Source organism: Myotis yumanensis, unplaced genomic scaffold, assembly GCF_028538775.1.
Source record: "Myotis yumanensis isolate MYYU_CA2020_CCGP unplaced genomic scaffold, mMyoYum1.0.hap1 SCAF_8, whole genome shotgun sequence".
Lineage (NCBI taxonomy): Eukaryota > Metazoa > Chordata > Mammalia > Chiroptera > Vespertilionidae > Myotis > Myotis yumanensis.
This window is the reverse complement of record NW_027223759.1, coordinates 58,774,324-58,787,376: the sequence shown is the minus strand read 5'-3', so window position 1 is coordinate 58,787,376 and position 13,053 is coordinate 58,774,324. Positions and strand designations below refer to the sequence as shown.

General features: G+C 37.5%; 1 protein-coding gene and 1 pseudogene across 4 annotated transcripts in view; one reads left to right on the top strand and one right to left on the bottom strand.

Moving 5' to 3' along the window:
• Nucleotides 1-13,053, top strand: part of KCNJ3 (potassium inwardly rectifying channel subfamily J member 3) — a 214,437-nt gene that overhangs the window by 68,131 nt on the left and 133,253 nt on the right. The window lies entirely within an intron of this gene.
• LOC139015688 (large ribosomal subunit protein eL34-like) lies at nucleotides 387-741 on the bottom strand (annotated as a pseudogene).

Here is a 13,053-nt window from a genome sequence, read left to right as displayed (position 1 = left end):
TTGGTTGAATGGCCAACTGGATGACTGGACACCTAGCATATTAAGCTTTTATTATATAGGATTTGTATGCATTCATAAAAATGAATGTTGATTTTTCTCTCTTAAAAATGTAGGTAAATTATATAATTTTCAATTTGTTTTTATTGTTAACTTTATTGTATGTTTTGAAACCTGAGATTTTACTCATGCATTTAACAGCTCTAAAGTCTTTCATGGTATGGAAAAAAAATTCTTTCATCAGTATTTTACTGATAGATTGTTTCCAATTATAAGTACGATAAGCTCTTGCTGAACTGAATAGCATTTTAGAAGCTTCTCTCTCTCTCTTATTTTTTTTTTTTGCTTTTTAATTGATTTTGTTACTCAAAAAAGCTTCTTTTTAAATTTTATTTAGCTTTCTGACTCTGTGCTTGTGCCTTCAATATTTTCACAATGATTTTCTGCTCCCCAATAAAGAAAGCACACTTGATCCTGTTACAGACACATTTTGTACATGTGGGTCTACCGTAGGTCCTGCTGCCATGTTTTTTTCATTTTAGACAACCTCATTAGAACGTTAGGTCTCACAGCACAAACTCTGAGAAGTCGGCCTGGGCACATGCCACTTGCAGATTTTGGTGCTTTCCCAACCTTCTTGGTATAAAGGTAACCAATTCTAGGACCAGGGGTTCAGGACAGCCCTTTTTTGTTAGAGATTGTGTTGCAGGAGAGCCTCTGACAGTATGTCAAATGCTGCACCATGGTGAATGCCTCAAGTCACCGACCCCAGAAGAGGAAAAGGTAGAAATTTCTTTAGATAAGATAGTGTTTTGCAAGACTAAAGAACTGTTAGAAGAAATGCTGGATGGTAGAGAATGCATAGTGACAGAATTTCTATGTACTGTAACACATTGCCAAATTCCTCTCCGAAGCACTACTTCAGTTTGTACTTTTACCAACTATATTCATGAACTCTATAAAAAACATATCCTAAATTATACTCAGTGTAATTAGGTTCTTAAATTTTTGGCCAGTCTAGTGACTTAGAACTGTCACTGTCATTATTTTCATTTATATTTTCCCGATTCTAGTCAAATATAACTTTTTCTCATAATATTATTAGTTACTTGATTTCCTATTCAAGTACCTATTATTTATTGATTTGTAGGCATTCTTTGATTATTTTGGATATAAGCTTTTATGAGAAATGTGTTCTATAACAATTTTATTTTAGTTTGTGGCTTTAAACATTTGTGGAGGAGTTTTTGTTATGTAATAGATTTCATTGGGAATACTTTAAGTTTTTACCACTCATTGTGAATCAGATTATTTCTTTTAATTTCTTGAAATGATTTTATTAAAGCCTGTGACAATTATATAACATGTGATTATTTATGATACTTTCATTTTTGAATTTAAGTTTTGTGGTAGACAGAAAAATGGACTCTCAAAGTTGTCCATGTTATAATCCTCAGAACCTGTGAATATGTTACCTTACCTAACAAAAATCTGCTGATGTATAAATTAAAGATTTGAGATGAAGATATTACCCTGGATTATCCAAATGGACCCAGTGTCATCATGAGGATTTATAGGTGAAACATGGAAGTGGGAGGCAGATGAAGAGTTGTAACTAATTGAAATAGAGGCTAGACTGCTGTGGCCACAAGCCAAGGAATGTAGGTAATTTATAGAGGCTTGAAAAGTGAAGCAATGTAGTCTCCCAAAAGCCCTTAGAATAAACTCAGTCCTCCCAATATCTTGGTGTTATACTTCTGACCTTCAGACATGTAAGATGAATCTGTGTTGATTTAAGCCACTAAGTTTGTGGTAATTTATTACAGCAATAATTAGAAATGAATATGTGCCCTGACGAAATTGCTTTGTGAGGCTCTGTTCTACTTCAGTGTGAGGTAGAAGTGTCTTTAATATTATGTATCAAATAGCAAATGTTTTATCTATTAGAAATGTTTGTTAATTCAGTAACAGTGCTTTTAGGAATAGGGGCATTTGGGAGAGGATCAGTTTTACCAATTGTGTATAAATAATGAACCCTATAGAGAAATTAAGATTGGCTGAAGATAGGGAGGCAGTCATTTATAATAAGGGAGTTCTATACTACACATTAGAAGACCGGATAGTCATTTATTTACAAAAGTGCTTCCGGCAAAAGCCAGTTCACCTCTTTGGAACTTGGTTTCCTTTTTTTGTTTGTTTGTTGTTGTTGTTTTTGGGTTTTTTTTTAACAGAAAAGACATCTCCTATAGCCAGTATCTCCTATATTCAGGAGTTGTTGGTGTATATAAGACAAATAAGGTCTTATATATAAACTGTCAAGTAGTATTCAGAGGAAAATAGTAGGAAGGACTTCACTCTCTAGGTTTACTAGGGAAAATCGTATCAGAAAGAGAAAATAAATTGGTAATCAAATTGGATAAGATCCTTTCTAAATCTGGCCATTACATGGCTTTGGATATTGACTTGAACATACTATAAGTAACTTCCACTGCTTATTCAGAGGGCTGGAAGCTTTAAGCTATTTGGCTTAGAGAAAGAATGGGGTGAGTACGGGATGGGGTAGAGTGGGTAGGGGATGGGGGACTGTGTCTTGCAGGTGGTCTGCTGGAAATTTCAGATAATTCTCCATTTTGATATGAATTATTGGCTCAGGCCAGTTATTTAATTTCTCCAAGCCTTAGTCTCTTCATCTGTAACATGAGCACAATTCCAAGGCTTTGCAGAGCTGTGGTGATGATAAAATAAAGTCACATAATGAAAATACCTGTCCTGTCTCCTGCCCCATATACTTATATTTGTAACTTGGGAACTCGAATGTCTGATAATCAATTTTTTGAGAATTTTGCCTAGTTATTAAAAACTTAACTGTCTTAGAGTATACCTTTATAATTTGTTTCATATTCTGCTACCAGAATGAATGTAGTCTCTTTCTTGTGGCTACCTAATAAGGCTTAGAACCTAGTGCAGTTTGGAGAAGAAGGAGGAATCTTTGACTCCCATTAGATTTCCTCTATGTGTCCATGTGCTTTTGTCCTTTTTAAGTGGTTTCTGACCAACACGAATAGGTGTTCATTTCGGCTATGTATTCTGCTGTTGGTAGTCTGAAGGATCTGAGGTAGTCGTGACCTTCTGTAGCCATGGATTGCCTATTTTGGGACCCAGAGTGGCATAGACTTTCCTTACAAGAGGAAGAGCTGAAGATTAGGAAGTAGGTGCTCAGCCAACCTCAGGGTCTGCCCAGCTGCTATGGAAAACACCAAGGGGATGAAACACAGAAGGAGAATCAGTTACAGAGAAGAGGGAAGCTAGTATTTTTTGTTTGTTTGTTTCTAAAAACAAGTGTGGCATGGTAGGAGTTTGCATGGGGTGGAACAAAAGTAGATTTACAGTAGTGAGTACATGAAGCAGAGTTTATTATTGTATAATTATTTATTAATTGTTTTATTATTTTCCATATGAACAACTGTAAGCCTACTTTTGCTCCACGCTGTATATTGGGAAACTGTGAGAATCAAACCCTGGCTCTGGCTTTCAGTTTTTTTTTTTTTGGTTTTTTTTTTTTTTTTATTTTTTTTTTTTTTATTTTTTTTTTTTCCCCCACCCCGCCCTTGACAAACCACTACCCTCCCTTACCCCCCAGTGTCTTATGTCCATTAGTTATGCTTATATGCATGCATACAAGTCCTTCGGTTGATCTCTTACTCCCCTCCCTCCTGCCCCCCAACTCTCTCTGGCCTTCCCACTGCAGTTTGACAATCAGTTTGAGGCAGCTCTGCCTCTGTATCTATTATTGTTCAAAAGATTGTAATGGTCTTTATTATCCATGAATGAGTGAGATCATGTGGTATTTTTCCTTCATTGACTGGCTTGTTTCACTTAGCATAATGCTCTCCAGTTCCATCCATGATGTTGCAAATGGTAGGAGTTCCTTCTTTTTAACAGCAGCATAGTATTCCATCGTGTAGATGTACCACAGTTTTCTAATCCATTCATCTACTGATGGGCACTTAGGCTGTTTCCAGATCTTAGCTATGGTGAATTGTGCTGCTATGAACATCTGGGTGCATATATCCTTTCTGATAGGTGTTTCTGGTTTCTTGGGATATATTCCTAGTAGTGGGATCACAGGGTCAAATGGGAGTTCCATTTCCAATTTTTTGAGGAACCTCCATACTGCCTTCCATAGTGGCTGCACCAGTCTGCATTCCCACCAGCAGTGCACAAGTGTTCCTTTTTCTCCACATCCTCTCCAGCACTTGTCGTTTGTTGATTTGTTGATGATGGCCATTCTGACAGGTGTGAGATGGTACCTCATTGTTGTTTTGATTTGCATCTCTCGGATGATTAGTGACTTTGAGCATGTTTTCATATGTCTCTTGGCTTTCTGAATGTCCTCTTTTGAAAGGTGTCTATTTAGATCCTTTGCCCATTTTTTGATTGGATTGTTTATCTTCTTTTTGTTAAGTTGTATGAGTTCCCTATAAATTTTGGAGATTAAGCCCTTATCCGATATGACGTTGGCAAATATGTTTTCCCACGAGGTGGGTTTTCTTGTTGTTTTGTTGATGGTTTCTTTTGCTGTGCAGAAGCTTTTTATTTTGATGTAGTCCCATTTGTTCAGTTTCTCTTTAGTTTCAACTGCCCTAGGAGCTGTATCAGTGAAGAAATTGTTTTGGCATATGTCTGAGATTTTGTTGCCTTTGTATTCTTCTAGAATTTTTATGGTTTCCTGTCGTACATTTAAGTCCTTTATCCATTTTGAGTTTATTCTTGTGTATGGTGTAAGTTGGTGGTCTAGTTTCATTTTCTTGCATATGTCTGTCCAATTTTCCCAACACCATTTATTGAAGAGACTATCTTGGCTCCATTGTATGTTCATGCCTCCTTTGTCAAAAATTAATTGAGCATATTGGTTCGGGCTAATTTCTGGACTCTCTATTCTATTCCACTGATCTATATGTCTGTTCTTGTGCCAGTACCAGGCAGTTTTGAGAACAGTGGCTTTGTAATACAGCTTGATATCTGGCATTGAGATCCCACCTACTTTGTTCTTTCTCAGGATCGTTGCAGCTATTCGGGGTCTTTTTTTATTCCAGATGAATTTTTGGAGAGTTCGTTCTAGATCTTTGAAGAAGGCCATTGGTATTTTAATGGGAAGTGCGTTGAATGTATAGATTGCTTTGGGTAGTATGGACATTTTAATGATGTTGATTCTACCAATCCAAGAACATGGTATGTTCTTCCATCTGTTTATGTCTTCCTCTATCTCTTTTTTCAACGTCCTGTAGTTTTCTGAGTAGAGGTCTTTAACCTCTTTAGTTAAGTTTATTCCTAGGTATCTTAATTTTTTTGGTGCGATGGTAAATGGGATTGTTTTTCTGATCTCCCTTTCTGAAAGTTCACTGTTGGTGTATAGAAATGCCTCAGATTTCTTGGGGTTAATTTTGTATCCTGCTACATTGCCAAATTCATGTATTAAGTCTAGTAGCTTTTTGATGGAGTCTCTAGGGTTTTGTATGTATAATATCATGTCATCTGCAAATAAGGACAGTTTTACTTCCTCTTTTCCAATTTGGATGCCTTTTATTCCTTCTTCTTGCCTAATTGCAATGGCTAATACTTCCAGTACTATTTTGAACAGGAGTGGTGAGAGTGGGCATCCCTGTCTTGTTCCTGTTCTTAGGGGAAATGGTGTTAGTTTTTGTCCATTGAGTATGATGTTGGCAGTGGGCCTGTCATATATGGCTTTTATTATGTTGAGGTATGATTCTTCTATTCCCACCTTTCTGAGAGTTTTTATCAAAAATGGGTGTTGGATTTTGTCGAATGCTTTTTCTGCATCAATTGATATGACCATGTGGTTTTTTTCTTTCAATTTGTTTATGTGATGTATCACATTTATTGATTTACGGATGTTGTACCATCCTTGCATCTCTGGGATGAATCCTACTTGGTCATGGTGTATGATCCTTCTGATGTACTGCTGGATCCGATTTGCTAAGATTTTGTTGAGGATTTTGGCATCTATGTTCATGAGGGATATTGGCCTGTAATTCTCTTTCATTGTGATGTCTTTACCTGGTTTTGGTATTAGGGTGATGCTGGCTTCATAGAATGAGCTTGGAAGCGTTCCTTCCTCTTGAATTTTTTGTAGTAGTCTGAGGAGGGTAGGTTTTAGTTCTTCCTTGAATGTTTGGTAGAACTCCCCTGTGAAGCCGTCTGGCCCTGGGCTTTTGTTTGCTGGAAGCTTTCTGATGACTGCTTCAATTTCTTCCATAGTTATTGGCCTATTGAGGTTTTTAGATTCTTCCTGATTGAGTTTTGGAATGTTGTATTTTTCTAGGAATTTGTCCATTTCCTCCAGGTTGTCCAGTTTGTTGGAGTAGAGTTGCTCGTAGTATTGTTTAACAATCATTTGTATTTCTGTGGGGTCTGTTGTTATTTCGCCTCTATCATTTCTGATTTGGTTTATTTGGGACCTCTCTCTTTGCTTCTTGGTGAGCCTGGCTAGGGGTTTGTCAATCTTGTTTATCCTTTCAAAGAACCAGCTCTTGGTTTCATTGATTTTCTGTATTGTTTTTTTGGTCTCTATTTCATTGATTTCTGCTCTAATCTTTATTATCTCCTTCCTTCTGCTCACTCTGGGGTTTTCTTGTTGCTCTCTTTCTAATTCTTTGAGTTGTAGAGTTAGATGATTGACTACCATTTTTTCTTGTTTTTTGAGATAGGCCTGTAGAGCTATAAACTTCCCTCTCAGGACTGCTTTCATTGTGTCCCAGAGGTTTTGGATTGTTGTGTTTTCATTGTCATTAGTGTCCAGGATGTTTTTAATTTCTTCTTTGATGTCATCGGTAACCCAATCAATATTTAATAACATGCTATTCAGCTTCCAAGTGTTTGAGTATTTTGGGTTGTTTTTATTGTAGTTTATTTCTAACATTATGCCATCGTGGTCTGTGAAGAAGCTTTTTATGATTTCAATCTTCTTGAATTTGTGGAGACTTTGCTTGTGACCCAATATGTGGTCTATTTTTGAATATGTCCCATGAGCACCTGAGAGGAATGTATATTCCGCAGCTGTGGGGTGAAGTGTTCTGAAGATGTCAATTAAGTCCATCTGATCTAGTGAGTCATTTAGGATTGCTGTTTCTTTGCTGAGTTTTTGTCTAGCGGATTTATCCAGTGATGTCAGTGGTGTATTAAAGTCCCCTACTATGATTGTATTGTTGTCGATCTCTCCCCTGATATCTTCCAGAAGTTTTCTTATGTATGTGGGTGCTCCTGCATTGGGTGCATATATGTTTACCAGGGTTATATCTTCTTGTTGTATTGATCCCTTTAGTATTATGAAGTGGCCTTCCTTATCTCTGGTTATGGCCTTCACTTTGAGATGTACTTTGTCAGATATAAGTATTGCTACCCCAGCTTTCTTTTCCTTTCCATTTGCGTGAAAGATATTTTTCCATCCCTTCACTTTCAGTCTGTGTGAGTCCCTTCTAATGAGGTGGGTCTCTTGTAGACAGCAGATGTATGGGTCATGTTTTTTTATCCATTCAGCCACTCGATGTCTTTTGGTTGGAGCATTTAGTCCATTTACATTTAAAGTTATTATTGAAAGGTATTTGTTTGTAGCCATTTCTTTTTGTGTGTGTGTGTGTGGCTGTTTTCTTTCTGAGCTTGATATTTCTTCTTTTTACACCAGTCCCTTTAGCATTTCTTGCATGGCTGGCTTGGTGGTGATAAACTCCCTTAGCCCTTTTTTGTCTGTGAAGCTTCTTATTTCCCCTTCAATTTTGAATGATAGCCTTGCTGGATAGAGTATTCTTGGATTCAGTCCTTTGCTTTGCATCACTTTGTAGATTTCCGTCCATTCTTTTCTGGCCTGATGTGTTTCTGTTGAGAAATCATTTGATAATCTAATGGGAGATCCCTTGTATGTTACTTTCCGTCTCTCTCTTGCAGCCTGTAAGATTCTCTCTTTATCCTGAACATTTGCCATGGTAATTATGATGTGTCTTGGTGTGGGTCTTTTCGGGTTCACCTTGTTTGGGACTCTCTGGGCTTGTGTGACTTTTTTCTTCCCCACCTCAGGGAAGTTTTCTGATATTATTTCTTCGAATAGGTTTTCTAATCCATGTTCATCTTTCTGTTGTTCTGGCACCCCTATTATTCGTATGTTGTTTCGTTTCATGTTGTCCCAAAGCTCCCTTAGGCTCTCCTCCTGTCTTTTAATTTTTTTCTCCATTTGCCGTACAGTTTGAGTGTGTTTTGCTTCCTTGTCTTCTAATTCACTAATTCGGTCCTCCGCTTCTCCCAGTCTACTGTTGATACTTTCAATGGAGTTTTTTATTGAAGCTATGTCACTCTTCATTTCTTCTTGGGACTTACTTAAGTTGTTGATTTTTTCATCTGTTTCTTCTAGCTTCTTGCATAAGTAGTTGAGTTTTTCATCTGTTTCTTCTTGCTTCTTGAACATGTGGTGCATGTACTCTAGGAACCTTATTCTGAATTCTTTTTCCGTCATGTTGCATATCTCTGTCTCACTTAGCTGCTTTTCTGGCGAGTCCTCCTTTTCTTTCCTTTGGGGGTTTCTTTGCCTACCCATGTTTGATCTCGCTGACATATGTAGATGTTGAGGTGTTCAGTGGCTGCTCCCTGGGTGGCAGGGGCTCCTTGGGTTGTGGTTGCTGCTCAGACGGTTGCGGTAGCAGCTGCTTTCCAGTTGGCAGCAGCTCCTCTGGTGGGTGTTGTTCACAGCTGTGTTGGCTCTTCTGGCTGGTGGGGGGAGGCTTCACGTACAGTTGCTGTTCCACAGACAGAGGGTGTGGTGATCAGGAGGCTGTGGTGATCAGGAGGCTGTGGTGATCAGGGGGCTGCTGTTGCTTGGATCTGCTGCGTTGATTTAAAGGCACAAAATACAACAGAGCAAGGCACAACGTACCAGGCACAGCACTGCATGGTCTGGGAAACGCTCCTCTCTTATGGGCACTGCACGGTCTGATCAGTTCCTCAGGATGCCCCCTTTAGTCTCAGTTCTCCGCAATCACAAAATCCAAATCTCAAATCTCCTGGCGCCAGCAAACCCGCGGAACTCCTTACCCTGGTCAGGGTCTGTGTCTGTCCCAAGAGACGCGGCTGTCTGCCATGCGGTCTCCCTCCGACCCTCTGGGCTCAGGTCTGGCAAACTTTCCTGCCCAGATCCCTGGTTTTTAACCTTTCCAGGGGAGGTCTGCCCTTCCAGGCTGCAAGCCGTCTCACCAGCTGAGTAAATTTGCCAATTCGGGGTGGGTGTTATTAGTTTCAGCTGCTTACTCCGTTTGCTCCGGGACAAGACCTGGGACGCGTCTGCCTATATCGCCGCCATCTTGCTTCCGGCTTTCAGTTTTTAAGTACTGGATTTGGACAAGTGTCTTTTTCTTCTACAGCCTCACTTTCTTTGCCTTAAAGTGAGAACATATGAGTCTGGATAGAAACAAGTGAAAATATTTAGCTTCAAACCCAGTGTATACAAACTAGGTGTTTAACAAAAACCACATTCCTCCTTTCTGTCTCCTCTGTTGTGCAGTTGCTACTGTGAGGAGACATTTTTTTAAAAGAGTGTATAGCCTCTGTCTAATGATTTATAAATTAGGATATAACTGTTGTGCAGGTGTCCCTGCTGAATTATCCAAAGTTATTCAAGTAATGAGCTATTCTTTCTGCCCTTGGTTGTGACATCAATGTTTATTGTCAGCTTACTGGACTTGCTTAAGTATGAAAAATGCTGGAACTATCTCAGTTATAGGCTGGGCTGAAAGAAATGTCAATGTGAAGAGCAATGAAAGTCATTATTTGTAATGGAAACCAAGGGGTGAAAACATCTCTGACGATAAAATACCTTTCTCTCTTTTCTGCTTTTGGTTTTTTGGTTTGATCAAGTTATGCTTGTCCAACCTGCAGAATCTCACAGCTGCTCAGTGGCCAACAGAAGCCACGATACAGTCATTTAATGACTCCATAGGCTTTTGTGAACATCACCAACTTTCCCTGCTGTGTCACATTTTACAGCAGAAGCAAAAGTTGAAACTTCATATAGGCTGGTGTTTGCTTGAATAATTAAAATAACAACCATCTTCCTTTTATCCTGATGATTATTTACGCAGAATCTCCTTTCTTCTAATTTACCCTTCATTTTTGAGGATTATTGCAATTGTCTGCACTGGCCTCCATCTACAATGGCCCTCTCTTGGTTCAGTGGGTACACCATAGTCTCATTTAAGATCTTTGCACATGCTGTTCCCTTTAGCTGGAGTGCGCACTGATGCCCTCTCACCTTCAAACACACACCCACATACACACCTATTTAAATCAGTCTCAGCACTATTAACTTTTGGGTCAGATAATTCTTTGTTGGGGGAGAGTGCATTGAGGCTGTCCTATGCATTGTAGGATGTTAGCAGCATTCCTGGCCTCTACCCACTGGGCTTACTTGCGGAATCCCTCCCAGTCATAACAACCCAGATGTCTCCAAAGTCAGCCAGATGTCCCATGGGGCAAACTCACCCTCAGTTAAGGTCACTACTTTAGAGCTTACTGCAAATGTTATATCCTTCCTCAGGAAGACTTCTCATCTCCTAAAATAACTTGGTACCTTCCACCCTTTATCTGTTCTCAATCAGGCTATCATATTTGTCTATTAGTTTCCTTTATAGCACTTATCACACAAAAATAACTGTATTAATATTTATTTTTATACTTTGCATTATATGTTTCTGCTAGAATGTAAATTCCATGAAGGAAATGACTTTTCTTGCCTGGTTTTGCAATAATCCTAGTGCCTAGCACACTGCCTTGCATATAGCTGTCACTCAATATGCTTTTGTAAAATTAATGAACTGTGATTCGTGTCTGTTTATTTTATATTATAGAAAATGAATATATATTTATTTTATATTTTAAATATACATTTAAATTAGTGATTCTTTGCAATCATTAGAGTCCTCAGAACATCCTGTTATTGTCATTGAAATAATCTTTAGCTCTGTGATTCCCAAACCATGTGCCAAGGTGCCCAGTAAACTCACCAAGGTTGTGGAATATTTTAAATACCTTTTCAAGGAAAATACAGTAACATCCCTGCAAACTACTAGATTTAGTTGTTTCAGTTTCAACACTAAATTGTATTCTGTTACTTTTGACGATGTCATATCTTTGTGTAGCTAGTTTTTGACAGTTGCTTTGACACAAAAAGTAACTACTACAAGAAAAATTAACGTGGAACCGAAAATGGGGCTGGTGATGTTCAAACTGAGAAATGGTGTGTTACTAAACAGGTGCACACATGCCAGTAGTAAGTAACTGTGGTTATTTAAGAATTAAATCAAATACTGTTTTGTTTAGTTTTTAAAATGACTACCAAATTGTTTAAGAAACACATTGGTAGGTTGTTTGAACCTAACTACTTAATGAATAGAACAGTAGATGTTTCTTTTGGTTAAGAAACTAATGACAAACTTTACTGAGGCAGTAAGGAAGCAATGAAGAGAGAGAGCTTGGAAATCTCTGCATTTAGCCAATTTAATCATGTCCACTCTAGACACTTTCTTTTACTAGACACTAATTTCTAGTTACTTATATGCTCATATTTTAAGAGGTATGTCATGCATTTATGACATGCTACATCATGATTTGTAAAAGGATATATAAGAAACTAAAGATTGATATAGGTTGCAGGTTTTATCCTGCCATTATGCTGAAGCTCAATTCTCAGAGAATTTGGGACTGATTTTAGAGCACTTTATAGTTTTCTTAAATAGAAAGAAGAAAATTTATTTAAAATTATCCATTTTCATTTGCATTTTTTTGTTTTTGTAGGAGCTATCTGCCTGTTAAAGCTGAAACTAAGCTTTTTTTCAGTATATGTTAGACTTTATTATTGTATCTACCAGATGTTTACTAAACTTGTAAGTTATTAACATCTTGGCTGAATTAAATATGGCTTTTATAAGAATTTATTTGGAATTGGTTATAATTATCATTTTCATTAATTAAACTCCAAATCTCTTTGCATTTTCTTTTTCAATAACTTTTGCTAAATTGTGCCATAGATTGCATAAGTACCATTATAATTAAATCACATTTATTTTAGCTGACAATCCAAATACTGTTTAACTGCTGAGGCATTCTTTACATTTGTATTGGCCTCTATCTACCAATCCCAACATTCTGTGTTATATGAACTACTGCAGATAGGCATAAAAGGGAAACTTTATGACTCCTGCAACTATTATTAAACTTTGCTCATTAGTATAATTTACGCATTGATAGTTTTAATGCAGACATTTTCAGTAACAAATTCAAGCTTTATAAAAGAATTTTTAATGAGGTGATTATATCTTCAGAAAGAGATTATATCGAAGAAATCAACCAAACAACAAAAACAAGAAAAAACACCCACAAAAGCTCTTTCATGTCCTTCCCTCAGTTCATATCTATGTATTTCACTGCTCTCTCAACACCCTCTTTGAAGTTCCAGATATTGTGCACATGTTACACATACTAATTTGTTAAGAACATGTGCTGTTGAAACTTCTTGGAAAGATGAGTAGAATTCATGTTGGTGGAAACCTTCCTACTAAAATCTGATCTAGCACAGCCCTTGAAAACTGAAAGCAACATATTTGGAAGATTTAAGGAACTGAGAAATAGAACTTTTAGCTTTTGGGGTTGTTTTGTTTTTCTTTCTTGCCTACAGTATTTTAAAGATGTATTATCATATAGTATCTTGGTCATTTTGTGCCATTGTTAATTAGATGATTTTCTGATTCAAGGAAGTTGACTTTTGTCTATTTTATATATGCTATTATTGATTATTTTTGAAAATACTGTCTTTGTTGTTAGTATGGATTATTGGGAAGGGGGTGAAATAGAGAGAGGTTAGGAATCATAAGGTTCCATAAAGATGCTGTAATTTTCATTAACTCCTTTACCAGAAGTGGTTTTGTTATCCCCTACTCTAGTTTCTGCATGGCAGCTCTCTTAGGCAAAACACTGAACCCATCATTTTGAAAATGCCAA